Source organism: Cardiocondyla obscurior, linkage group LG11 (genome assembly GCF_019399895.1).
Source record: "Cardiocondyla obscurior isolate alpha-2009 linkage group LG11, Cobs3.1, whole genome shotgun sequence".
Classification (NCBI taxonomy): Eukaryota; Metazoa; Arthropoda; class Insecta; order Hymenoptera; family Formicidae; genus Cardiocondyla; species Cardiocondyla obscurior.
The window spans coordinates 3490592-3518331 of record NC_091874.1 but is presented as its reverse complement, the minus strand read 5'-3'; the positions used below and the strand labels follow the sequence as shown (position 1 = coordinate 3518331).

The 27740-nt window shown below is 41.5% G+C and overlaps 1 protein-coding gene across 2 annotated transcripts in view; it reads left to right on the top strand.

Annotated features, from left to right (window-relative positions):
* The window catches only part of Shn (zinc finger schnurri), a 113389-nt gene that overhangs the window by 27537 nt on the left and 58112 nt on the right, over nt 1-27740 (top strand). The window contains exon 2 of one of the 2 annotated variants that reach the window (XM_070663180.1): nt 2066-2177. The gene's annotated coding sequence lies outside the window, so the exon portion shown is untranslated. Of the gene's footprint in view, nt 1-2065; nt 2178-23375; nt 23691-27740 lie in introns of those variants that run through there. The other variant, XM_070663179.1, reaches the window with a different exon arrangement.

Genomic DNA, 27740 nt, shown 5'->3' with positions numbered 1-27740 from the left:
GAATTTGCTCTCTAGAAACGGTTCCGAAAAGTATGCACATGAGAAAGCCGCTCTATTTACGAGCGGCATGAAAAACGTGATCCTCCTTTCCCACGCACAGAAAATTAAGATAATTTTTTATTTCTTAATTTTTTTTTTTATTACAACAATCGCTCTTTATCACGTATAAAATGTATTTTGTAAATTGCGTTAACTAACAGTCACGATTTTACCGGATTGCATAAGTGATATCGATGTCGAAAGGTTGATGTGAGGCAGCACGTATGATGTGTCAGACAGGTGTCTCTCCCACCGTCTTGTGATATTGTCAGTTTTTCTTCGCGCGGCTTGCGTGTGTCGGCGCACGGACAGGTGCTAGTATTATACAAGTTCGCGTGTGTGTTATCGGCACCGCCCGAGATACGTTAGGCTATCAAATATTTTATATCGGCGGAAAAAGTCGTTTTCGATTAGATGGTTCCCCGCACGCGGACGAATTATGCAAATTCCGCGGGAAACCGGTCCCTGGTAATCTTGCGCCGCACGCGGCGTTATCGCAGACTCTCTCGTCGAATTTTTAATCGATTTTAAAATAAACCGACCGATTAACGTGAGATAACGAAGGCGTATCAAAGAGCTAATTGAATCGCTCGATATTTATCGGTAGATCGGGCTAGCAGTCTCGCAATCGGCTTCACAGACTTTACAGACTCGCGCGAGTTGTGGGCGAGGCGATATAGCAAGCCGGATTTTCTCTTAACACTGTATGCTTTTTGTTGAGATTTATAAGAAATTGTTTTTTTTTTTTTAATAGAAAATTTATTTTTATAGAAATAGATAATTACATTAATTATTTACCAATAAATTTTGAAGAAGATTAATGGGAGAAACTTAATCTTTTGCTTCCCTTTTTTTTTATTAATTTTAAATGGATTTGCGTTGAACAAAATTCTGTTCTCTTACACACAAACGTTTATAGTGTAGGAAGCATATCTAATCTCTAATTTTCTGCCATTATCTTTAAATTTTATTGTCTTCACAGTTATAATCAAATATTCGTTTACGTCGCTTACAGCTGATCTTTTATCTATGGATGCGAAAAATAGCAAATGCCGCACGTTAATATTATCATAACCGGATCTAGTGTTAACAACATTAACTCTCAACGTATCTCGAGTTTAGGATCATATAACTATTAGCTCTTGTAAATAAATTGCGTTTGACGAATTCCGTGAATGCCATTGAACGTTGTTCGTGCCAACGCGATCGATATACCTGTCCTTTATCCAATGGCGTATTCAATATTTTTATTACTTCTATGATATTCTTTTCGTTGTTTTTCATTTTACATAAAGTATTGTCTGATCTTGCGTCGCAGTAACGCATAACAATAAATCCGTTGTATGCGCTCGAAAAAAAAAAGAAGAAGATAGGAGTATTAATTATTCGGACGCACGGTAAAATCTCGAAATAAAAGAGTATGCGAAAGAAATGCCTGCGCTGCATAAAAATTGCGCGTAAAAAAAAAAAAAAAATGGAAATGTATGAGTCAAGAAAAGAATAATGCCCGTCATAAATTCCTTCGGATCTTGAGTTATACGCTGACATGATTTTTACGCGAATCGCTCAAGATACAACGTTGTCAGCGGCGATACCGAAATACGCGCCACTGCTTTCATGTGTAACGTTGCGCGCCAGACGACCGGCGCCACGAGGAATCCCCACGCACACCTGAACACCGACCGAATGGCGACCGCTTGCGTAAGAGTCCGACGAACGATCGCGCCGGAGTCGAGTCACTCCAAGATTTCCGCTCGCCGGCTGGCTGGCCGGTCAAGCGACTTGGGAAAGTCTCGGGAAAACTCACAACCAGCTCGGGATATCTCAATACCCTTTGCACCGACATTTCTAATCAACGTCGCGCATATAATTACTCGTTACTCAAATTAATTCCGACTATGTAAAAATGGTTGCCCGAAGTAACAACGCTTATGCATACCTACATTTAATGCATTTGATTTTTTTATTTACCTCATATTATTTTTATTTCTCTTGATTTAATTGCAAATTTCCAATTTTGTTTCAGATTCTCGACGCGTCGCTCTCAAGGTCTCTTCGGTTATCACGAATTTTTATTGGAACTAGGAATGCGGATGACGAGCGCCGCGAGATGTCAACGTGTCGTCGGTGATTGCAAGGTAAGTCGAAGCTTCCGCAATGGGAAACGCACCTGCTGTACTAGTTAACTATAACGAGGGACCGCCATTATACGCGAATGATGGCGATGGATAGGAACACGGCTCTGTTTAATAAATCCAAGCGCATGCGGATTGCAGGACAGTTTCCGCGGTCAATTAATACGTCGCGATACGCCGCTGATGCGACGAGGAAGGCTTGACACTCGCTCATTACTCTTTTCGTTATTACGCATCCTAATTATGTGGATGCCGCTTGCCGCGCGATCCTTGAACCTTGTAAAAGTCACAATTCCAAGGCGTTTTTCTCTTGCCGCACGTAATTCCGCATATGTCGAGACTTTTCATCGCGAATTATCGTCAAGCGCGTATCTGCATGCGTTACGCGTTACGCGTTTACATGAGTCTATTCGAAAAAGGTAGACTCTGACTTTTCAGCTGTAACAATCTACCTACATATTCTATTATACATATATATATATGCGTACGTGTATAAATCCGCTCGGTTCGCGATGCATTTCTGCGTAGAATAATTCTGAATACCTCTTAAAATAAATATGCGACAAAACCATTACGTATGCGCACATCGAAAATGCATAATACGATAATTTATCCTATAACCTTCACAGAAATAACTCGTCTCGAATAAATGCGTCGGATTAGACACATCTACAGTTATTTATGTTAATATAATTATTTTTTGCATTCTGACAGAAGTAAAGATAATATTCGCAATAAAAAAAAAGAAAGAAAAAAAAAAGAATAAGTATATTTACGTATCTTTGCATTTCGACTTTCGGCGTGCCGGTTTTTATCGAAATTTGTTCAATTATCAAGTCTGAAAAATTAGTTTAGTATACTGACTGCGATTTTCTGCGAAATCAGAATATTTTGTCAGCGAAATGAGTCACAAATCGTTGAACGGTCGTAGTTTGTCATCGGCCGAATAATCCCAAATGCGGAATTGATCGCGCGGCTCGCCCAACAAAGCGTGAATTACGACAGACCCGTTGCATACATTACGCACTACCAAAAACCCTATTAACTCGTCGAAACATGAATAAACGAGACGCGCGCAAAGTTGAATCCGCGTGGCCTTTGCGAGAGAAAATCAGGTCCTAACCGCGGCTTTACAGTAAATTCTCTTACACAAGAGTTATCCTACGGTATGCACGCGTGAGCGTTACTTGACGAAGGCGGGAGAGGCGTGCCCACGCGTGTCTCTCGAAAACTCGAAGATCCGAACGCTGTCTCGCGATAATTATTTATTCATTCTTCCCGCGAGGGCCAACGAGATTCTCGACATAATTCCGTATTATTCAGGACGTCGGTTTGAATCTCACCGAGTTCGCGCATCAGAAATATTCCGAATAAATCCGTGATATTATTATCGATTTGTACAAAAATTACGAATTTATAATATTAAATAATAATATTTCTAATATTACATATGATTAATTAAAAATTATACAAAGCTTGGAGGAATCGAACTGAAATCTATTAGATCAGCTACGAAATTGGCGGCGTTAACGACGATTGTAAAATTGTTCGAACACGTGCCCGCGTTTCCTGAAATCTTGTTGATAGTCGATGCGCCGTGAGTCATCGGAGCATCTCGATTAAATCAGGGTACGAGAATTGCTCGCGTGTACGTGGAGGGAATTGAGAGCCGCGCCGTGCCATGGCGTGATCTCGATAAGGTCATTTCAGCCTGGCTTTTGTCAAATCGATTCGGAATCGATCGCGAATGCACGGCCGGATGTGATCAAGTCGCATCGTCCGCTAGGGCGTTCGGTATTTAATTGTATGGAAATTAGCCGCTGTGGAAATGTATACGCGCGCAAGGTTAACAAGCACGTCAATTCACCTTCTATTGTCTTCTCTCTATCTCACGGTCGTAAAACGTGCTCTGTTTGGGCGACGGGGTTCTTCGATAGCGATCGGATTGAAAATATCGGAATCGAAGAGAGATCGAGAACTGAATCTCCAATTTGCGATTGTGCAGGGATCAACGTACGTACGCTATTATCAATCTATTTTTCAAGCTCCATCGGTAGAAAGCAGTCGCTATTATTTTCGCTCGAAGACTGAGAACGTAATTAATTATAAATCAACTGCGGTAGGTCCGTACCTTTCACAAACCTTTACTTCGCGTTTCATCATTTTAGAAACATGTCATTACGTATAGATATCAAATATCTGTTTTGTTCGAGCTACATCGGGATAAAGGAAAGGCTGCATAAAGAGAAAGCGTGAAATATAACTGAAACGGCACGGGATTATCCCCTTAAAAGTCAATCTCGAACCAAATCTTTGTTACGGTTATTAATAAAAGATACGTATGTATAATATATAATATTTATTAATATTAATGCTGCTCGAAAGAATATGTTACAAATATATTCCGGTTTAGACTTTATCTGAGAGAACGGAAATGTCGCGGGTTATAAACGAATTCGTTTCGGAGACTACTTTCGAATGACAAGGGCGAAGGACGGAAGGGCTCTCGGACAAAGTTTGTCCAAGATAGACGGAGGATAAGGAAGAGATAGAAGGAACGAGTTACTCCAAGTTACTCCGAGCGCAGCGGCTGTTCTGGGGATTGGGAAAGCCCTCTCGATTCTCCGTTGTGCGAGGTTATTCTCTGGTGTCCCAGAACCTACGAATAGAACTTTACTCACAACGCCGGTTCATTCTTTTCTTTTCTCTTCTTTTCTTTCGCCGTCTCTCTTTTTCGTGGCTGCGGAGACACAAACCCCACCGGCTAAGGTGCCATTCGCAACCTACTGTCATCGCAGACCACGCGTCTTGCTTTTCTTCATTCACAAATGTCCCCACGCCTTGCGACTGCTGGGTTATTGTTCCCGATTGAATGACTTTTCCAGAGAGTACCTAAGAATATCCTGTTTCTTTGCGCGAAGGTACGAAAGATCAGTTTTACAACGTAACGTGACGGGTTAATTTTTTTTTTCAATTTTATAAAAATGAAAATTTTGCAACGATCACTCTTGTATTGGCGAAATGTATAAAAGAGCTACGAATCTTAATTTTATGAGTTACGTCTATCTCGGAGCTGATTAACGTCGAAAGCACGATATCTTATTGCACCATTTTCATACATTTTTCTGCAACTAATGCGAATCACTTTTAGATGATATTTTTCTTCGTTATTTGAGACACATTTGTAATTTTTATTACGTCCTTTTTTAACTTTTCCCGCAAGGGATTTATTTTTTCCAATTGTCATTAAAAAAAACTGATGGAATCGTCAACGTTCTCGGAAACCAGTGTTCCTAGGATAATATTTAAAAGACGATCGCGACGGAGAGAAAATATCGCCAAGATCCTGCCAGGATATTCATTTTCTGGTAAATCAAATTAAGCGCACGATTAAAACAGGCTTTACTTTCTGTGAAAGCAACAGGGGAGATCTGCGACTAGAATTCGGTCAAACGTGAGCGTTACGAGGTAAACGTGAAATGACCCTGGTCCTCCTGGTTGTCGCAACCTCGTTTCCATCCGCCCTTCTCCTTCTGTGAAATTGTCGACGATGGAGAAATCCGATGAAATGTCCTTGCTCGACGAGAAAAAAAAAACGCCGTTGCCTTCAAAATCGAAATTTACTTGCGCCCGTTTGTAAAAAAAAAATTATTTATACTTGGCATTAACACGCGTTAACGAAACGGCAAGTCTAATTAAAATTTATGTAACCTCAGCTGAGATAAGGATTTCTTTTTACTTTTTAATATAAAAAAAAAATTTTTAACTCTCAAACTTGAGGCAAGTTCAAATTGCAATTAGATTTCATCGCGACGCATCTTTGCTGTTTCCTTGCAACCACAGCATCGATCGCGCTGTAATTGCGCTTCATGACGGTACGCGCTGCACCAGACGATCTCTCCGTCGATCGATCTCTCAGTCGGCGCCGCTGGCGTGAATCACGTTCGCATTCAGACGACGATGGTTCGTCCTCTCCTCGAGCGATCTTTGATCACCGGTGAGAGCTGCGGATCACAGTGCGGCGTAAATTTAATATCGAAAAGACGGTGGTACGTGAATGCACCGTGGCGAATTAACGGATCTCGCCTTAAAAATGTCTACGTGTACGTGTGAGTAAATTCGAGACCTCGAAAGCGACCTTCTCGTCGTGCTCGCGTCAAATACGCGTGATTTAATTTCTAGGGGCTCTCTCAAATTGAGCGGGCCAAGAGAGCGTTATGATTCACGCCGGAATCCAGATGACGCCGAATAACCACATTCTCGCGGCGCGGAGGGAAGGACACGAGGGACCAGCGTGTAACGGAGAAGAAGAAGCTGCCGCAGATGCGCGTGTATTTATATGCGCACGGTCGGTGACGTGCACACGCATACGCCGGCACGCTTACGCACGTATAGAACGCGACACGCAGGCACGCGGGGCGCCGACCGTCTCGCACGGCGAGGTTCCTGGCGTCGGTCTGTCGGCCCTCCTGGGTTCCTCCTTGAGCTTCTACCCGTCGAATCTACGACCCTCTCTCTCCTCTTTCTCTCGAATGCAACCGTCTCGCTCTCGCGGTCATCCGCTCGCTCGCTCCCATCTGGAGACGCTTTTCAATTATTCGCTGCGTCGCGCTTTTACATTCCGGACTTTAGAAACGAACCGTAATTGGACTGGACACTGATCCTACAATTTTGCAAACTGCTACGTCTCGTGGGCCAATTTTATTTTCCTTTATTTAAATTTTATTTTATTTTTTTTCTTTCGTTGTAACTTTAAAAATCGTTATACGTCTTTTATTAATCTTACTTGTTCTTTGTCGGGTAAAGTATGATGTAAAATAAACGGATTTCTCTCTCTTTCTCTTTCCCTCGGAGACGCGTTCTCGTCTCGTAAATTGAAAATAGCACAAGCGCAATTCTCTCTTACTTCGCAAACACTTTTGCAAAGACACGCACACGAGAACGCCGATGCCCTCCCGGTGCGTCTGCGGAATGACTAGCCCACGTCCGAGTTACGATATCGTTGTCTGTGGCGGCTGCGGTTACGCTAGGGCATGTTGCGCAAGGTAAATCGAAGAGCTTTCCCTCGACATATAATGGCTTGGCACGTAGACATATATTTTTCTCTCGGTATAAAAGTATTTTTTGTAATAACGCTAATTCCCTTTCTTCCTCGAGAAAGTATCACGTATTTACAATTTCGCTATTTCCTACCGAATGAGATCACTAATTTATTAAATTTTTAATAACTATCTCTTAAAAAAAAAGAAAACTGCAAAAATGGGTTTTAAAATTGTAAAGATAAAATTTTTATCAGTTTAACGTTTGTGATAAAAATTAATTAAATTTTTTATGCAACTTGCAACGCATTATCTTCGCTCTTAACGAGAGCTACGACCGTTCGCATGCTCATCGACTGCAAATAATACACGCTGATGATTTCTCACCCTCTCGCATATGCGAGTGACCTCACGCCCTACCTTACGCGCGGATGGACCTCTCGCGATTAGTCTTTCGCACACGCACGATCTCGCGCGGCGACGCGCATGCACTTTGTGCATCTCTCGTGCTCGCATAATGATTTTCTTCTGTACACACCGCGAGATATTGCCTTTGACGCCGTTCGAAAATCATTACAAGACAACTGTTTATCTGTTCCGTCACCCGCAAACTCTTCGCTTGTTCGTCGTTATAGTTTTGAAGGGAAACGTGACCATCTTCAATATTACAGAATAATTTCGCGTACACTTTCGGCAATAGAAAAAAAAAAAAAAATAGTGTCGCGCGCAAACGCGACATTAATTTGCGATGCACCTAGCGCGCATGTGACATAATTCATAGCGGAGCAACCTTGAGAGAAATAAATAGACGAAACATTAAAGCGGCCATGAAATCATCTCGAATTAGAGTAGCGTCGTCGTTCAGTCGCTCGAGCACGTGCGCTAAACGTCGAGCCGGCATCGCACGGTCGATCTCGTAACCTCGTGCATATATTCTCTCCGTCTGTTGTCGGTCTCTTTGCGCGGGCGGGAGGTATACGCGTAGCACAATGCATACACCAGCACGTCGACATTACGCGTTAATCTGCCAAGCCGTTCGTGATTCACTATAATACGTCGCCGCGGCGGATAATGATCGACGGCGGTAATGTCGGCTCAATCGCGGGCAATTGACGGAGTCATGTCCACATTTGTATCGGACGCAATTAAAACGAGCGAATTAAATAATTACGCTACGTATAATGTCGCATCGCCATTAGATAATAGCTAGTTGCATTAACGTTCAGTTCCGGAGTGAGATCGGGCGAGCGCAGTCGACTGGGCAGTTTAAATGTCACGGGGAATATCGTCGCTAGAGACGATCGATGAATCGACAACCTGATGCCGGCCAGCTTGCCGGAGGAGAAGAACGATCGCGGGATATATCTTACGTGACCCGTGGCCCTTTGTCGTGCCTCATCGAGATCGCCGCCGTGGTTTATTATTGCATAACGGAGCTGCCGCGACTCTCGTTCGCGATCGGATTTAAATCGCTACGTAAAAGAAAGGTAAAAGAAAATACTTTTTTTATTTAAAATAATTTTAATAAAAATTTTATTTGCTCTGTATACATGTATACATAAAACTCGTGGATTTTAAAGATAAATTAGAAATTTTATTATTTCCAAATTATTTATAATAAATTAATTATAGTAAACGCGTACTGACATGTACGTGTGTTGCTCTTTTTTTTTTTTTTTTTTTTTTGAAAAGGCGAACAAATAGTTTTCTACAAAACACTGCTAATAAATTTATTGCACTCGTGCGGTCGTGTTATTTTTGCAAACATCAGAAGCTTGGATTCGCATATCGGCCGCAGAAACGGATTCTCGAAATCGTTGTTGGCAAAATGGCCAGGCGATGCGGCATAATTCAAATTGGTCGCGTATGCGTACCATTCGTTTAATTAATTATTGTTGCTGATGGAGGCCCGCCGGCGAAAATCCGACGCAGCAGGCACGTCGATAAATTCACGCTCACGCAATAATCGATCCGGAGCACGATCAGTTCCACATAATTTTCAAAACGACGCGTGAGATCGGTAGCAAGCGGTAATCCCAGTATGCCCTTTTCCCTCCGCCTCTCGTTCGTGCACCCCGCAACTGTGACATTGCGCAACGATAAAGGGCAGCGTTACGGTCGTAGAGAGATTTCGCGAGAGCTCGCGCGATCGTTAAATGTAAAATGAATGCGAGATTAAACGAGCCATTAGAAAGCCATCGCAAGTTTAATAGCACGCGTAGCACCGATGAGCAACGAGACAACATGGCATTTATTTAAAGAGCCCGGGAGTCGGACTCGCGACAGGAGATTTCAAACATGCGAGGCGAAGGAAAATAATCGTTGAAAATGAGACTCGATCGGTTTATCGTGATAAATCATTTAGCCCGCGTTTGCCTGCTCGCCACGAGCAATTATGGCGGCGTCGCCTGGTTGAATGTGAATAATAATGAGCGTTGAATTATCGACGGCGCGCGGCAGGATATTCGCCTCGCATGTGATACGCAATCGAAATTTTTTTGCATTTCGGCGCAGCCGTACGTGCGCGTATACAACCGGCGCACATATCGATATCAAATTCATCGAAATTCACGCTGACCCAAAGGCAGACGCTAGACTGGTATAATGTATTCCCGGAAATAATAATGCGCTCAATTGCAGCGTTCTATACGTACCGGCGAGTGAGCGATACCCTCGCGGACTATCGAGGCTTCGTTGTATTTCACCGAGTAACGCGATCCCGCCTTTTCGCACTCTCGCGTTATCGAACGCCAAATAATCCAGAATCTCTCTCTTCCTGCCGTGTTACCTCTAAAAATCCATCTATCTTATCGGAAATGACTCAACCGTCGCTATTGAACGCAACATCGGCAGAGATCTCGACTTAAAGGCCGCGCCGTGAATGGAAACTATGCGGCGATTCATGACTCGACTCCGCTTCGTGGAAGTTATTATTCCGCGGAATAATTCGCGAGTATTCTGCGAATTCCATCTTCGCGCGCAGCTGAAAACGACGCGACCTATTATCGTATATCTCTCGACTCCATTCACCGGCAAACACATTAGGGAGAGGGCCCGTGCCCCCCAAAGAAACCAGTCTTTTTGTAAGAGATTCGTATTGCAGTTCTCGCGAACGAATAGAGTAATCAATTCACGATAATAACTTCTGGCGGTACAAAGAAATTATAAAAAAAATGTAATTAAATGCGCAGTTTTGAAAAATTGCTCGATAGGTACACTTAAAAAACTAAAAGATACTCAACGAAATTTTAGAATTAATGCGCGTGCTATGTGTTAATTAATATCGCTGGAAAATGGATATTTTTATACGAGTTTCATTTAATTACATCTTTCATACGAGCACGTCAAATGTGAAAAAAAATACCTATATAAAAAAAAGCAAGCATCTCAATTGTGTGAGAACTTGCAGAGTGTTGCTTTTTCCCTGCCTTTTTTTTCCACGCGTTATTCGATTGAAGGTACAGAAAAAAAAGCCGGCCACGATAATCGTGATAGGCGACAGTAATAGGAAAAACGACGTAAACGGTGCTCAACAGGTGGATATAGCGTGAGCAACAGTCATTCGCGAGGTTTATTTTACTTTCTGTAACAGACGTTGGGTAGCCGGCGATTCTCGTGAGGTGACCTAAGCAAGCCTAACTGACCCAGGCCTTACGTCGACCTGTTGCAAGTCTTGCATTCGATATTGCCTTTGAATACTCGTGCACCTGAATATTCTCGCGCCTGCAAGCGACTGATTTATTGTTATTACAGGCGGCGTTCTTGTCAAAGTCTTTGAATAATCATTTCTGTAATGTATTGGCGATTACACTAATTATCGCCTTAAGAGCGTGATCGGCGAACGTGATGTAAAATGTAAATGGCAGTGATTAAACTCGTTGCCGGCATTTCAGCGCTCTCGACGATTGCAAGGCTAGCGACACTCCGATAATTACGTAACAGTGCTCGTTCGTTAACAGCGTGCATCGCGTCTGCCACGATATCGCGTTCTTACGAAAATATGTTATCACACGTGATTGGATATCAATGATGCAAATGTGCGTTAACCTTCGGCCCGAGAAAAGCACCGCTGTGAAGAGTCGATTTTGTATTTTTGCACGATACTAAGACACAATCTGGTGATAAGCCCGGCGCCAGCTTGTCCGTTAACACATCTCAGACAAACTAAGTCCCGCGGACTATTATTACACGACGAAATAATACCAAGACATTTGCGAGCGGCAGATACATTAATAAACGCTTAAAATCGCGTCTGGCGACGATAAGAATATTAAATCATCATGATAAATTAATCGTCCCGTAACCTTTACGCCGTTTTTTTTTCTCGGACGCTACTTAGGACTTTAATGTCACTTTAGTCTCTCCCGGAATGCTTTCATTGGTACCTCTTCGCATCTACCTCAAATGACCATGTTCCCTTCCTTCTTCGCGACACCGAGAGATACTCAGGTGTCTTTTTGTGGAATTCGAGCGAGGCAAGGAGAAAAAAAAAAGACAAAGAGCATAAAAGGCACTTGAGGGGGGAAAGGGGAGTTTGTTTTTTTCTTTTTACGGTCAGTACCACCGACCACCGTTTTCGTAAACACGTCTCGCGCAATCTCTGCATCTGGCGCTTCCGCGAACGAGGACCCAGTGAGAGAACAATAGCAACAATTGTCGCTTTCGTGTCAAGTACACTCGCGCCCGCCAGCCAATTATTAAATCCGTGTCGATACCGCGCGGCCTTTCATTCACGGATTCCGCGTTTGTTGCGATTACATTCAACAAAATTTGGACGCGCGCAACCGCCTCTGGCTGGCAGCTGTCGCGCTCGCTCATGCAGGACTGGATGCGAAATTGGGCGGTGATATTCTGAGCACCTGCCGGTGTCTATGAATAAAGCACCACGATAACTTTGCGTAAATCTGGATCCCAGGGTGGGTTTCTTAGTTAGAATTTCGCTGAATTTTATTTCAAACGGGAACCAAAATTGCGCGCACACCGTCGCGCCGCTGGGCGCAACATCGCCAAATTGTTTAAACATTTCTTGACAAATGACCTAGTTTGTTCTGCGTCGCCATTGATGCATAAGAACTAAAGTGACAGATGCAACGATTTACTCAGCGACGCACAACACCGCGTTTAATTCAAGCTTTTATTTCTCTCTCCGTCTCTTTCTTCCTCTTTCTCTCTGGCTTCGGCTTGGACGCTTCGCGGAAATTTCTTAACGAGCGCGAAACTAGGTACGTCGTCGGTCCATTCATAAATTCCGGGTATCATGGCAATTTCGTTTCGCGCGTTTCGCGGCTAGTGGGCACGACTATAATTGGAGTGACTCGCATTAAATTAGAGAGAAGCTCGTGCGTACGTGGGAAGCAGCTAGAATGGTAAAAAGCGGTGTGTGTACCTTGAAACTGTCGCAGTTTTTTCAAATAATCCATCAAAATACTACTGTACAATTTAAAAAATAATTATTACGAATCCATAAAAAAATGAAAAATAATTTTAATTTACGAGAAAGCGAGATACTTATTTCTCTAATAAAATATTCTATACTCTCATATTTTAGCTGACTATTTGTACTGTTTTCGGTTAAAATAAAATTATTAAAATTACTTGACGTTTCAAATAATTTTCGTTTAAAATTTTGTAAAAAAAAAAAAAAGAAAAAGAATTTCTTGATGAACTAACAAGTATCTTACTCGCTCGAGATTACGTTCTACAACATCACCGAGCGTCAGTGACTACTACGTCGTCTTTACTATTCTAACATCGTACTACCGCGGATAGGTCTGTGCCGCGTTTGACACGCGTGTCCGACGTCTAAGAAACGACGCTGAAAATTCCGGAATGTCAATGTACAACAACGATTACCAGTTTGTCCGATACGGAGACCTCATTGAGGCGGAATCTACTATACGTGGCGCCTCATTCATGAATTCCAAGTATAACCGCAAATTGGTTTCGCCGGTCACTCTGCCCTGCCAGAAGCCTATAATTGCATGCACTTGGTTTCCCGGTGCATTCGCGACACGTACGAAGTTGTAAAGTTATTTTAATATTAAATTGTTAAACACGGAATTAATACCGATAAGATATCCGACGTATTTGAATTGACAGTACATAATCTAATGAGTAATTTTAGAAAGGACGTTGTCCCGATATTACGCAGCTACCCCTTGACCGAAATAAATTCGGAGAATCTCAATTCGAGAAATGTTGACGTTTGATCAGCGCAATAAATTATTAAGAAAACGAGTAAATGCAGTCATCGCTCGAGTTAATGTCAAAGATCGAGATGGAAATAAAATCGCTGCTAATAACGGTTTAATGATCCATGAAGCGGAAAAGGCGAGCCATTAGCCTTGATGCTCTTTCGAGATACCGAAGAAGCCGGCGTTAAAAAAATTCGCGTTATATTAAATAAATAATTAACGAGGTGAAAATTATACTCGCCGGTCCGAGATGCCTATCGCGACGTATGACTTGCGTGTAATTAACGAGTTCGTCATGGTTGCGGACAACGGATATAGCGATACATTAATTTAATTTTGATTATTCGGTCTTATCGATATAAGGCAATTTCGTTGATGCACTTCATCTCATTCCATATGTATATTTTTGTTTTGTCTCGCAACGATCGCGCATTCAACGAACCGTAGTAACGTGTAATTTGATCGTCTACTCGGCTCCGTTTGTGCGAGCGGGGTAAAGTCAAATAGGCCTGGATGCGAAACACGGCACTTTTGTGTACCAAGGGACACAGACACCCATTAAGCACCGCGTGATATCACCGAAGGGAAGAAATAAAGGGGAAAAAAAAGGAGAGAGAGATCCTTTTTGATGAATTAAGCCGCCACTACCATTAAGTCCCATTCAGCCGCGGCAGTTACGACTGCCAGTACGCAATTTGCGCCCGTGACGAGTCACATACTTGACTCGAACGCTAATTGTAAGTGACCGTTCGTGGGCGTCGCAGGAAGCTGCGTGTGGTGCGTGCACACACGGGCATGCAAGCGTGACGTCTGCGAGGAAAAAAAATCCTGCGACGCACTAAGCCGCGGGTGACGAATTTTTGATTTTTACGAGCTTCCGCTCGCGAGAATTCGGTTGAACTTTACGTAGTCTTCCGCGGAACTCGAAATAAATGATAAAAGAATCGTACTCGCAGAAATGAAGTTATCGCACGGAAGGTGCAGCGCAAATCTACTTAGGAAGTGACGCGAGATACCAACAGACACGTCGTACAACGCTTATATGAGCTAACTTTTTTTTTTTCCTCTCTTCCGACAATGCGTGTCATACTACTTCTTCCGTGCGTGTCTAGCTTCCCGGGGAACGGAACATAACAGTTGCCAAGATTGCTCTAATTGTACCTGGAATCGCTCATAACGCTAGAACTGGTCTTTCGCGCTTTATTTACATCGTTACAAACGCCGTCACGCCTTCTGTCCCAATCTTATTCAACTTTCTACAATTTTTTTTTTGCGCCCTACAAAATTCGCAACGACAAGTTTAATATCTCGCTAAACTGCCAATTAGTCGCATATTGAATACTTTTACGAAGTCATTTTTTATGAACGTAGAAAAACTTTCAAGTTTTCTTCCTCTTAGACTTTCCTCTTAGACGGGATTTTTTTTACGGGACTGATTTTAAGGGAGTCACATTTTAAACTCGTAATCCGCGCTTGTGCCGAACGTCATTACTAGCTTTTACATTTATTAACTTTGTACCCACAACTTTAAGAATCGAGGAATGAATACGAAATTCCAAACAGCAGTTTATCACGCACATTTCGGAATGTTGGCGTGTCTATCAGTTTTGCCATTAGTACACTTTTTTTTTCAGCGTACACATCGCGTGCCTTTCCGTATAAATTATCGTTACAGACGCGAGTTACTCAAGAGACATGAAAAAAATTATACCGCATGTATATTTACGATTCGATTATTTTATGCAAGTGCCAATATTAACGAAACGCTATGACATGCGTCTACATCGATCAGAAATTAGCGAACGTTTAAATTATTAAATTAGCGTAAATATCACAACATGAAGATGATTTACTCGCGAGGCGGTATTAATTATTATTGATTGACATGTAAATTATAAATTCGCACAAGTAATATTCATTGTCGGATTAATAACGATTTCCAGAGACGTGTAATTACAAAGCTTTTATTATTGGCTAAGCTAATGGTCAAAAAATTAACGTAATTATCGTTAGAGCTAAATGATATCATAGCATGAACAAAATCATTTTATTCATTATCTTGTAAATCAAAAATGCAGAACCCGGCCAGAAAAAAATAATTCTTTCGTTCTAAACTCGTTCGCTGCTTCCTCTCTAAACAGCCACTCAAGATGTACCTACGTGGCGCAAAAATGTCAATAGAGTGTCAATTATGCAATAGAGCATGTTCTTCGCGATCGTACCGGATAAGATAAATAAAACGAGCGGCATCTCGACTGCGAGTTACCTCACATAATTTCATTTCCGTCTTACCGTCTATTAAAACGCCTCCCTTATTTCTTCGGCGTATTAAAACTTTCCGCGAAGTATCGGGGACCGATTTTATCTCGACTCCCGCTGCGCGCGTACCTATATAGACTTCCTCGTGGCATAATTCAGGTTAAAAGCCCAAAGAATTCCCGATTAGTTCGCGCAACTTCATTTCCTCTCTGTCGTCAGTTTAAACGAAACCCTCCCGCCCCTGCGGCGTTCGTGCTACACATCGTAATCAAATAAATTCCTGCTCCTAGAAAATACCCCGGCTATTCTTTGTTCTAATAAAACGCGTTCTTATTTCGTTCGCGAGCAGAATCGATATGCGATATTTCGCGGAACTCGCAGAAATCTCGTTATAGGTGCTTAATAAAATTATTTTATCACGACGTATAATATTTTAGATCCTCCACTTTGTTAAATGATGAAGTATAAAATAGCTTCGCGATAAAATAGCGGTGTTCAATATTAAACACTTTTATCCAATTCTTTTCTAATTACTGTTCCGACCAACGATTTTATGTACAAGTCCATCGGACATCGTGTTACACATTAGAAGGACATTTAACCAGATGAGTGCTATTATTTTTTTGATTAAATTTTTTTTTTCTTTTCTTTTTATAAAATAAGAAAGTGCAATTTAATCGTACGTCAAAATCGCGGAGCTCTTTTATAACGTAATAAATTTATTTGCCACTTGATGGCAGGTATTTTCTAAAATTACCTGCTGACCAGCGTTTTATTTTATTAACGTGAGAATAAGTTAAGATACGCCAAGATTTAAGATGTCGAGAATAGCAAATTAAATAAATTTTTTTTACGGCGATCTTCGAAAGAGGAAACGACGAACCGGCAAAGCTCTTTGTACGTACGTAAATGAGTACACGCATACTCGGCGATTCGCTCTGTCGTCGGCTCGTCGCACGCGCACGCACGCGTGCGCGCGTAACGAAGGAAGCATAAAAGCGCGATATGAATAATGTAAGCTTATGTAACATCCCGTGTCACCGGGAATGTTATAAATAGCCCTTGCCAGCGACCAATGCTGAGATCGCACTACGTAGGTATGTAACATACATATATTCGTGCACGCGCGTCCGCGTACACCTTTTCCTCGATTTCGTCGATTAATAAAGGAATTTGATGATGTGCATTCAATTTAAAACAGGCGAATCGTACGATTTAGAAATTTTTCTAGAGAAAAGTATTACGGTAAAATAGTATAATTTTTTACTTTTACAGAGTAACTTTTTAATTAGATATGGAGATAAGTGTAAAGAAAATACAGCGAAGTTTAAAAATACGCTACGTTATTACAAAAAAAAAGACTTGTCAGGCTGAGAAAATAATTTATCAATTGGGAAACGTTTTCTGTAAAATTTAAGTTTTAATATAATCACTGATTTCGTCATACGATTTATCATTCGATTCAGACAATGACCGGATATCTCGGGGTCCTTGAACTTGGGATTCAATTCAAATTTTCACGAATGGGGACCATAACATCACACTTTACAGCGCAAAATAACAGACGAAAAGACCCAATCGAGTACGATCGAACCAGAAGTGACATGTTAATTCGAGCAGAGAATGTCGCGTGTCATTCGCACCTACTAAACAAGAATAATTATCCTCTTGCTCCGAAAAATTAATTAATTTGCAAAATTGCAACTGAATAAATCAGCCTTGTGAAAAATAATGTCGTGGATCGAATATTGTTATCGAAAGCGTTTTGGCAAATTTACAACGCACGACACACACAAGCTAAAGAAAATCGACGGACAAGAAAGATGGTTTGGTTCAACGGTTTCGCGGAACCATGAATGTGCGCTTTGGTTATAAAAGGAATCGAAGAGAAGCAGGGAGGAAGGAGAAAGAATGAGCTGGTGAAAGAGTAAGGTAAAATAAAACAGAAGGTAAGGGCTCTCCCGAAGAGACGAAGAACGAGGAACGTCGAGAAGGATCAGCGGAAGATGACCGCCTGCTGATTGCGCCGTTTCCAAGAATGAATCGGCCGTACATCGATATTTAATGACTCTTCAAACGATAAGTAAATTGCAAAACAGTCGTTAACGAGATGAATAAGTCATATTAACCGCATGGAAATGAAAACGGTAGTTTAATTAAAAGATTGCTTTTAGACAAAAATCTATACGCAGCGACATTTTATTTTACAAAATTACGAGTTGAAACATAAATAAAAAAAAAATAAAAGGTATCATGAACAATTAAATGATCAGGTGCAGATAAATGCGACGAACGAGGCGATACGTATGGACCGAAATGCAAATGAAAACGGAGAGAAAAAGAGGCGAGGTGGAGAGAAAGAACCGAGGCTCATTCTGAATAATGAGAAGTAAAGAAGCAACATGAGAAGTTGAGAAAGAGGAGAAAGGAACGGTAAAGCGTTACTTCGCGGACGAGGACCGGTGCTGGAAGACGCCTGCCTGCTGGCTCTTTCAATTCTGAGAACGAATCAAAGATGGCCTCCGACAAAAGAGCGCCTCCGTTGATACTTTGATACTTGAAACGAGGACGATGATCCCGGTTATTGTCGGCAAAGATTCATCCACGTACGAACAACGAAGTGTGACAAAGTATAAAACGATAGCCTATTATATACATCATATGTTACATGATCTTAAAAACGTAGGTACTTTGGTACGCGACGATGATGCGCCTTCGCGAAGTACTGACTCGATCGCCCTCGTTACAATTACAGTCGCTTACATTCCGCAATTAGAACGACAAAAATTTATTTTAAAGTTACAAATTCGTGGCACCGCGTACACTAAATAAATCATCACTCTCTAAAATATATCTTAATTATTTCTGCTTATTTATTTATTAACTGATTATATTTTTTGACGATAGGGAGAAAGCGGGGAACAGCTCAGCAAAATTCTGCTTCTCCGCGGAATCGTCCGACGAACTTCCAATAACAATTCCCGCCCCTTTATCGCGAGTCGGGCGGATAAAAGCCGTCGATTAACGCGTGAAACAGCACCCTTTCTTTTCAAGAACGTCGATTCTAGTTGGCAAGAATTAAACGGTCTGGCAAAGTTTCACGGCGCGCGCGAGCGAGATACCGAACGGTGGGAGAGAAAGGAGCAAAAGAAGCGTCGGGAGAAGAGAGGCAGGCCCGCGGGTTTCTATCTCGTGTATGGAGTTCTCGGAGAGAACGCGATGTTCCTGGAACTCTCGCCACCGTGGCCCTCCTCGGCCTCAGCTTCACGGTTCAGCTAACTTTCTGCCGGCTCTTATTACGAGCAGCTTTATCAGACTCGCGTGTACAGGCTGTACTGTACTTGGACCTCTTTTTGCTCCGCCTGCGTCTCGTTGTCGCTTTTCTCATTCCTCCGCACCTCTCGGTGTCTTTCCCAAAGTTCCTTCACTTTCCCGCGTCAAACTCGTCTAAGCTTTCACGACGTTTTCCCTTCGGAATCTCGATGCGCGATGCACAAAACGTAATCTACAGACAACGCAGATGTTTCTATGAATCGAAACCCGACGCCGATAAAAAGTTAATCAGTATCGAACTTCTATCGCGTCACGCCATAGCCGGACATAGTAAATATCTTTAGGAAGTATAATATTATATGCCTTTTTAATCGCGAGAATAATATGTCGTCGATATTTTTAACGATTTTTTATCTGCTTCCGGGAACGAGGGAAAAGTTTCTATCGTAGGTGCCACGCAAGTCTGGTAACGCAATAATGTACGATATCTGACAACGAGTGTAATATGACAGTTTCGATAACGCTATCGGATCGCCCAAATTACATGGCGCACTTGACTCCGGTCAAAATTCGCCGCGGGCGGAAACGAGTACGCTAGCCGCGTTGTTGCGCCTCGCCGTGGCATACGTGAAAAGTCCTGGCTTTAAAATCGCTCCAATATTTCAAGCTGCGCGCGAGTATTGCACGATGGTCTCTAATTAAAAATCGCTCGTCGCGTCCTAATCCCAACGTCCTTTCTCCCATTAATGGACCGCATGTCGCGCGACACGCGGGAAGGAAATGTCACGGCGCGCAGGCGGTAATTATTATTCTAGCCGTTTCCGTTATCCATCGCGCCGCGATCCCTCTGACATTAATCGCGACGCGAGCTCGCATAAATATGCGGTTAAACGTGATTAATTAACACGCGTGTCGTGCCGGTGGCGTTGCGCAGTTTTTCATAGCGAGCACCGGCGCGGCGGTGATAGGTATCTGTGATCGCGCATTCGTGGGAAGGAATGGAATACAGGGAATTCTTTTCCGATGATGGCGCGAGCAGATACGCACGACGGAGCCGCTTTTCCATTGTAATTAGACTGAGCGCGGGTTATCGACCGCCTTAGATCGGCAACGTTCGAAGGAAACGAAACAGGTCTTCTAAATGAACGGCGCTTGCCGAGCGCGGCTCGTCCACGATCTACATCTACATTCGCGATATCGTCGACACGAGTCGTATAAATCGCGCCACCGCGATGCAGCTTGTGCAGCAAAACCGACCATGCCGTAACCTTGCTTAGAATGTACCAAGGTCTCGGCGACGTGACGAGACAAGATGCTTCGTATTAATCTGCTTGCTAGACATGCGAATAGAAATCTTACAGATTCTACCTCGTGGGAAATCTTAACCGTATGAATGTATTCCAGGCTGAATAAATTTAATTCTTTTTTTCTTTTTTTTTACGTAGAAGAAACAAAAGTAAATAACGCGCGCTCTGTACTGTCTAATTAAACATATAAAACGCAGCGATTATTCTCATCTTTTCTTCGCCGGTTCACTTCGCAACATTTAACGACGATTCTTCCGCGACTATCACAACGTTTACCTTGAAACGGTGGCTTTTTCATTAAAGGAAGACGAGAGGTTTCCGCGAATCAGCGATCCGGCTCGGTCATTTCGATTAATAGACCTGTGAAGTCACGTTAAATCGCTCTCGGATCACGCGTGAATCTTCTAGGAATAATCCTCCTAGAACCGCGCTTCGGGACAACGACGGGGATTCCGCGAACAATCTAACGCTATTTAATATCGAGGTGCAAGTGCGATGATCCTCGTGGAAATTTTCACGCGCAGATGATTTTAATTGCGTCACATCATTTCAACGGCGGCGAGTGCTTTTACGTAATTTTCGATTCACTCAATCTGATCGTCCGTTCCGAGGAATAAGCTGCGGAATTCCAATACAAGATCGTGGGAATTACTATTCCGGTTACGATTAATTTAAAACCGATCAATCCGATTACTTATGATTGAAACGACGAGCAATCTGTGCGTCAATAAAAAGAATTAATTTCGAATAACTCGTTCAATCAGATTCTTGGCGACTGTTAGCAATTAAACGGGATAAATTAATAAACCCTCTTAAAACATAAATCTTTTTGCGGAACTCCCGGAACGACCGACGAACCGGCTGCGGTTCGTATAATTATTATAATATCGGCGGTGACGACACATTTGTTGACAGCAGTGAATGCAGCTGCGTCGATCTGTAACAAAAAAAAAAAATATATGATTCTTAATCTTACAATATATATCCCAATTTAAAATTAGCTAGACGTAGGCGTCACTTGTCGCACGGCGGCAGGTGGGTAGATACGTAATCACGTATACGTTCCAGTGATACCTTGCGATATTTGCGCGAGGAAATAGCAGACCCATGACTGGCTCTGCGGTGCAGCCAAGATTATAATACTTGGAAAAAAACATCGCTTTCACGAGAAACCCGCGGTTAGTCAGCTTTAGATCCGTTTAGATCCGATCCGACCGGCCTATAAAGGAATTACGTAAGCTCGAATCACTCGAAAACCTTTTCCAGGAGAGAGTAGCATGTGCGAGCGTGAGGTAGCGCGCATTATTCGCCCGGCACAGATTTTCCTATCGTAGATATTCCTATGACTTGACTTCTTACAAAATGTTACTTAATAGTCTGTCTAATATATCCTGGAGAGTAATAAGCGTCCGTACTCAACTCTCGATTGCGATAATAATTCCTGGCGCGATATTAAACAAAAAAAAAAAAAAAAAAGAAAAAAAAAGAAAAAGAAGAAGAAGAAGGAAAACTGCTTAACATATATTTCTACACACCCCACTTACCGCTGGGGTGCACAAAGAAATTTGTAATTAAAGATTATTACGCTTGACGATACATTGGAAATTTCTTTGTTATGCGTGATGATAATGCAAGTCATAATGTTAATAATTTTATCGGTAAGATGAAAAATAATAACGGTACGTATGTGTACATACGATTGCAGATTTATACATATAAGCGATAACGATATCGTTACAAGTGACTGATGCAACGAGAACATCTATTCGATACGGCCTATCTGTCTGGTAATGGAAATGGAAATGATCGCGAACCTTTCAGCTATTAATCGTAATTCTTTTGCAATTGCGCCGCGCTAGTAATTTCAGAATCGCGGGCGATGTAAATTTGAGTTACGTCGATTAATTAGTAAGAGTACCGCGAATATTTACAAACACATCCTAATTATAACCGTGGCTATATAATTACGAAAGTACGACGTATAATTATCTCAAATTAACACACAAACAAAATTATATATTAATTAATCAACTGAACGAGTCGAGTATTAATTAAACAGTCAACTAGATTAGCTTCAATCGCTGATGTTCACTTGCTCCAATAATTGAATTTCAAATTACGATTATCTTCAAATATTGGCTCGCGAAGGAGATTTTTAAAACTTAAATCGTTTAATGTATACTAATGACGCGTTAATTACCAACTGGAGCATTTGTCGAGCGACGCGGTTATTATATATCGCCTGTAACGTAATACCGGCGAGCGCTCGCAAATCAGATCGAATCGAATGACTCAATTCATGGCAAAGTCGACGCGAAGAAGGTTTTACACCGCTTGCGGTCAGCATGTTTCTCTCTTCGCGGAACATGCCCACGATAATGAGGGAAACAACAGTACCGGCGATTTCCACGAAAGTTGAGTTAAGACGTTATTTTGCCACGCAGATACCCTGACTTCCTTGATCAGAAGCCGAAGTCAAGGCGATCGTATTTGTTCCCCCGTGCACCTTGCAAAACTCGGATGCTGCTGGCGCATAAAAATCACGCGCGTTTTTTACTTGCGATATTTCAAAGGTCGCGCCGAAGAAAAACCGATCGCTCCGCGACGTTTAGCGACCTTCCCGGGAATCGCCAAGTATTATTACGCTAAAAAGGATTCCAATAAAAATAAGTAATCAAGTGTAACTATCTGCAATCGAAGATTATCAAGCTCGACTCTGGCAATGAGACGTTTATCATGCGATGTGTCATTTGTATTACTTGCATCATGTGCTACAGTTAACGTCGCGAAATCGAGATAACAATTCAAAGTAGATTGGCGTGATTGATTGCAAAATTTATGATTGATAGCCGCGATACGCGTCTTCTGAATTATTTTCACCTATACGTATAGATATAATCGGGAGCTTCTCTTCAAAATCAATACAGAACGTATCCGTTTGTACTCGGGGAATAAATTAAAACTCGAGATACGCGTAGAGAACGTCTCGAGCTCGCCGAGCTCGCCGGGCGCATAAAAAAAACGTAAACAGATCGCCTCGGCGTTGAGCTTGGGTGCTTCGAGAACTGCGAGCGAGAAGGACAACGGTCAATTGACGATCGACTCTATCGGTTGTCTCACTTTCTTCGTGGTACTCTCTTTTTCTGCAAGGACCGAAATCTCTAACGGCCACTTCAGTCTAGTTGCGGAGACTCGGGCGCGAGGACGTGTTTCTAATCGCTCCGCAATTACACGTATTTTTGACCGCGGATAAGAAGCGTCGTAGTGAAGTGTAATACAGTGTCGAGTGATGTCAAGTGCTACAACACGTCAGGATAATCCAGAAACTGCCGCAGAAAGAAGGAAGGAAGGAGGGAAGGAAGGAAAGAAGGAAGGACGGAAAGATGGAACATAATCTCTTTACATACATACATTCAAACTCTAATCTAACCGGAAGATACAAATGTAAGTAAATTGGCAACATATACTTATGCTTGTAAAATTATAAATTTTTTTTTCCTCAAAAATTAAGTCTTTTTCAGCTCTTTTACTTTTTAATTTTTTCTTGTTTTTTTTATAATGGTTTGAGTACTAGAAAAATTGTAAAATAATTTTAAATGTTTAATTCATTTTATAAGTCTCTAATCAGTAAATAAATTTAATTCATAAATAATTCTTAAATAAATGTGACGTGACTATACTTACTTCGGCAGTATACCGAAACCCTCTGCTATCAAAATTTTGCACGCCATATATTTTTTTGGTTAATTACAATTTTTTTAAACATATTTTTTGCGAAAAAAAAAATTCATGATTTAAGTTTATTCTTTAAACGCAAGGTCGTGTAGGATTTATTATATTACAATTGAACATTTGCATGTTTCTGGCGAACTGGCTTACACAGTCACGAACGTCTCTTATTTGCTCAATTAATTAATACGAAAATACTGTTCGATATGTACAACGTATAATTCACCTCGCATGAAGCGATCGCGAGATTAGAGACGGTTATCATCTTCAAGATGGGATTACCATTAAGCGGCGATTTATGCGAGTATCGCACAGTAGTCCGTTCTCGATAGGTTTCATAAACTGTGTTCACGCACACTCACGCGTTATCCGGCTGTGGAGATTAACTGCGATTATCTCAAGCGGTAATCGATCCGCAGTAGTAATGTATGCGTTAATAAAAAAAAAAAGATGACAGTCGCGGTGATGAAGAGAGAAAAAGGCATATAAAACCGTCCAAGAAAACTATTGAATGTAAATGTTGCGTGGTAGTGTTGTTGCGACACGCAATTCATAAGTGCGATCGTAATGCACACTCGGAGTGCGTCTACGAATACTATTATGAGCAATGTTGTGGCATACGGAATTAACTGCGGTTACCATAAGTGCAAGTGTCATAGGGGAATGCGAAGTAACGGTACAAAGCCGATTGCTTCATTTCATGCCCGATAGTCGTAGGCAACTGATTCGCATGCGAATTAAATTCGATTAATAGCGGCTAATAAAAGATAGACGAGTAGTTGACGGTTTACGCGTTACACCCTGATACTCTCTTTTCGTACCCGTAATAAAATTTCAAGTAGGCGCAATTAATTTCGTCGACTTTCCCTAAACAAAAATCTAATTACCAAAGTATTGAATAACAGGTATTCATTAATTTTTCACGAGTCCCTTTCGTGGAATCCAATTCCCGTTACTTTGATACTCTACGTAATTCTCTTGCAATTAATTTCAAGCGACGACTTTCGCGGAAAAAGGACATCGTCGTCAAAATCAATGTATCAAACGGCGTTTAATTAATAAACGCGCCGTCTTCTAATGCAGCATTATGAAAACCAGATTTAAAGTCCAACACTCGCTGAGTATTTTAAAACCAGTCACGATTCTATTAGTCTCGAAGTATCAGATAATTCATAATGAAAGAAAACATTGGAGAACAAAAAAATGTATGTCTCGCTTTCATCGAGGAGAGTTCTATTCTTTCTCTCTTTCTCTCTCTCTGTTTCTCTTTCTCTCCTTTTCTTTTTTCATGAAGAGATCATAGAAAACGATGACACTACCGTAGACTCGTCGCGACAGCAAGCTAATGATTAATCGACGACCCGACATTAAAATAGACCGGGTGTACGGTCCAAAGTGGCTGGATGTGTGTACGGTAGCCACAATTTGGAGATTCGCCAAATCTCGTTCGAGCCGCGCAGTGCGGACGACCGAAAGCATCGACGAGTCACCAGGAAGGATGGAAATAGGCGATTAGGCAGATGCGATCAATTTTGGAATACCTCCCGTCACGGAGTGCACACAATTCTCTTTATTACATGCGCTCTCTTTGGGAGCTATTCTACTCGTGCCAAAGAAAACATTTAATCTCACTTAGTGTTGCTACAAATGTAAAGTTTACTAATTACGCCTGTACATTTTTAGTTTGTTTTAAATTCCTCCCCCTCGCAAAAAAAAAGAACAATCATATACGAGCAAGAGTCATTTAGATTTATCAAATAATTTGTTGCATTTAATATTAACGGTTAATGTGAAACTTTAAGCTCTCGGAATTGAACGAGTCACAATTACTAATAATAAAAATTGATAAAGTTGATAAACGGGACTATTAATTTTTAATTGTCTGCTACATGATAATTTTAAATATTTTTCGTATAAATAACTGGACGCTAATATATACCAAAAAAAAAGAAAAAAAAAATACTGTCCTTTCTTTCACGTTAAGCAAGATGTGTTAGGATAATATTTTAAAATGTCCACGTAAAGTACGAGACATACTATTCCTGGCAAACAGTTATCATCTGTCATCGCTGCCAAATTTTGAACTTACAAACTTGAATTTAATATATCGTTCAGCGGGACCAGCATCAGTCGTGCATGATCGTTTACCAGAACACTAGTTAAAGGATAGAGATGACGTTTAAAATCGATAATACGTTACAGCGTACCGGGAGAAGGCGTGCAAAATTCCTCGATTTATTCAAAATTGACAGCTCGCCTGACAACCGTACACATAATTCAGCGACGCGATCGTTAACTTCGTTTCCACATGGTCGAGCGCGCCGAGTCCGAAAATACGAACGCGGGTTTGCTCTGACCAGCTCGCACAACGCAGCAATGATGAATGCAAATGACCTCGCCTTGATTCATCGCGCTTTCGACAGTGCCAGTGAAAAGAAAGAAAAAAAAAAGAAAAAAAAAAATAGACTCGTGAGAGGTAGCTCGGGACTTGGTATTTCGAGAATCTCGTAAGCCATTAAATCACTCGATACTTTGTTAGCGAGTTTCTTCTGCGTCACTTTTTATTATTTTTTTTTTTCCTTCCCTTTTCTTACGTGACACAGAAAGTGGAGTCAGGCGCCAGCTAAATTGAACTTTTTTTCCTCCCGAATCTGCATAAAGATCGTCCAGTCCGGTTGAATGTTAGCTCGGCTCAATATTGCGCAGCGAGTAGCGCGACGAATTATTTTGAGTGCATTACTCACGATGCATCTGCTTGAAATAATTCGCAGAAATTACATAGCCAAGATTTTCTAAGCGCCACTGACCCTTAAATACCGTATATAAAAATAAGACTTACGACGCGCGTTAGTTACCATTATCTCGTATATTTATCATATCACATGGTCTGCCAAGCACATTATACTGTATGAATTATCTGGGCGCATTAATATATTCGTGAATGCATACAAATATATTTGTTGATTTATGCGAGATATGAATCCTGTTATTCTGTTCGCATTTAAATCCAATTAATATATATAAAATAATACAATAGTTACGCGACAAATGTCACGATAAATTAAAAAAAAAAAATTATTTTAAACTTAATTTAAGTGCTATAGATTTTGAACATCAAAAATGAAATTCAGAACAAATGTAATGATTTGTATCAATAATGCAACATTTAATTAGCCTAATTTTTATTACCGATTTCTAACGTTAAAAAGAGAAAAAAAAATAAAATAAAATAAAAAGAGAGACAGCGTTTCATTTGCTAATACAAGACCACAGAGAAAAATATACATTAGTAGACAACACTATGTCCGCTCTTATTGTTAGAACTCGACAGATTTGCGGCACGCAAACGGCGCAATGCTATAATTACGCTTTCGCCGACGGTAAATTAACTGGCGTACTTTCGACGCAATGCGCACACGAACGATTGTTGGAAAACGCACGTACACCGAAAAGCAGATATGGCATTTTCTGCGACAGCTGCTAGCGTACGTAACCATAGGCGGCAGAGGCAGAAAATGAGAGAACGGGGGGGAAATCGGTCTTCGGCAATCCGGCCGGCGGGGTACGTACATGCGGCACATGTGAAACTCGACGCACACGACTTCAAAGTTACGTTCGCTAGCTACTGTCGGCGCAGCAAACGTCATATCTGCTTTCCAGCGTACACTTACGCGTGTCGCAATTTTCGTTTTACACCCACCTCGCCGAATGTATGATCGGACGTCGCGTATGCGTCGCGAGCGGTTTTTTTTTCCGCAAGGGATA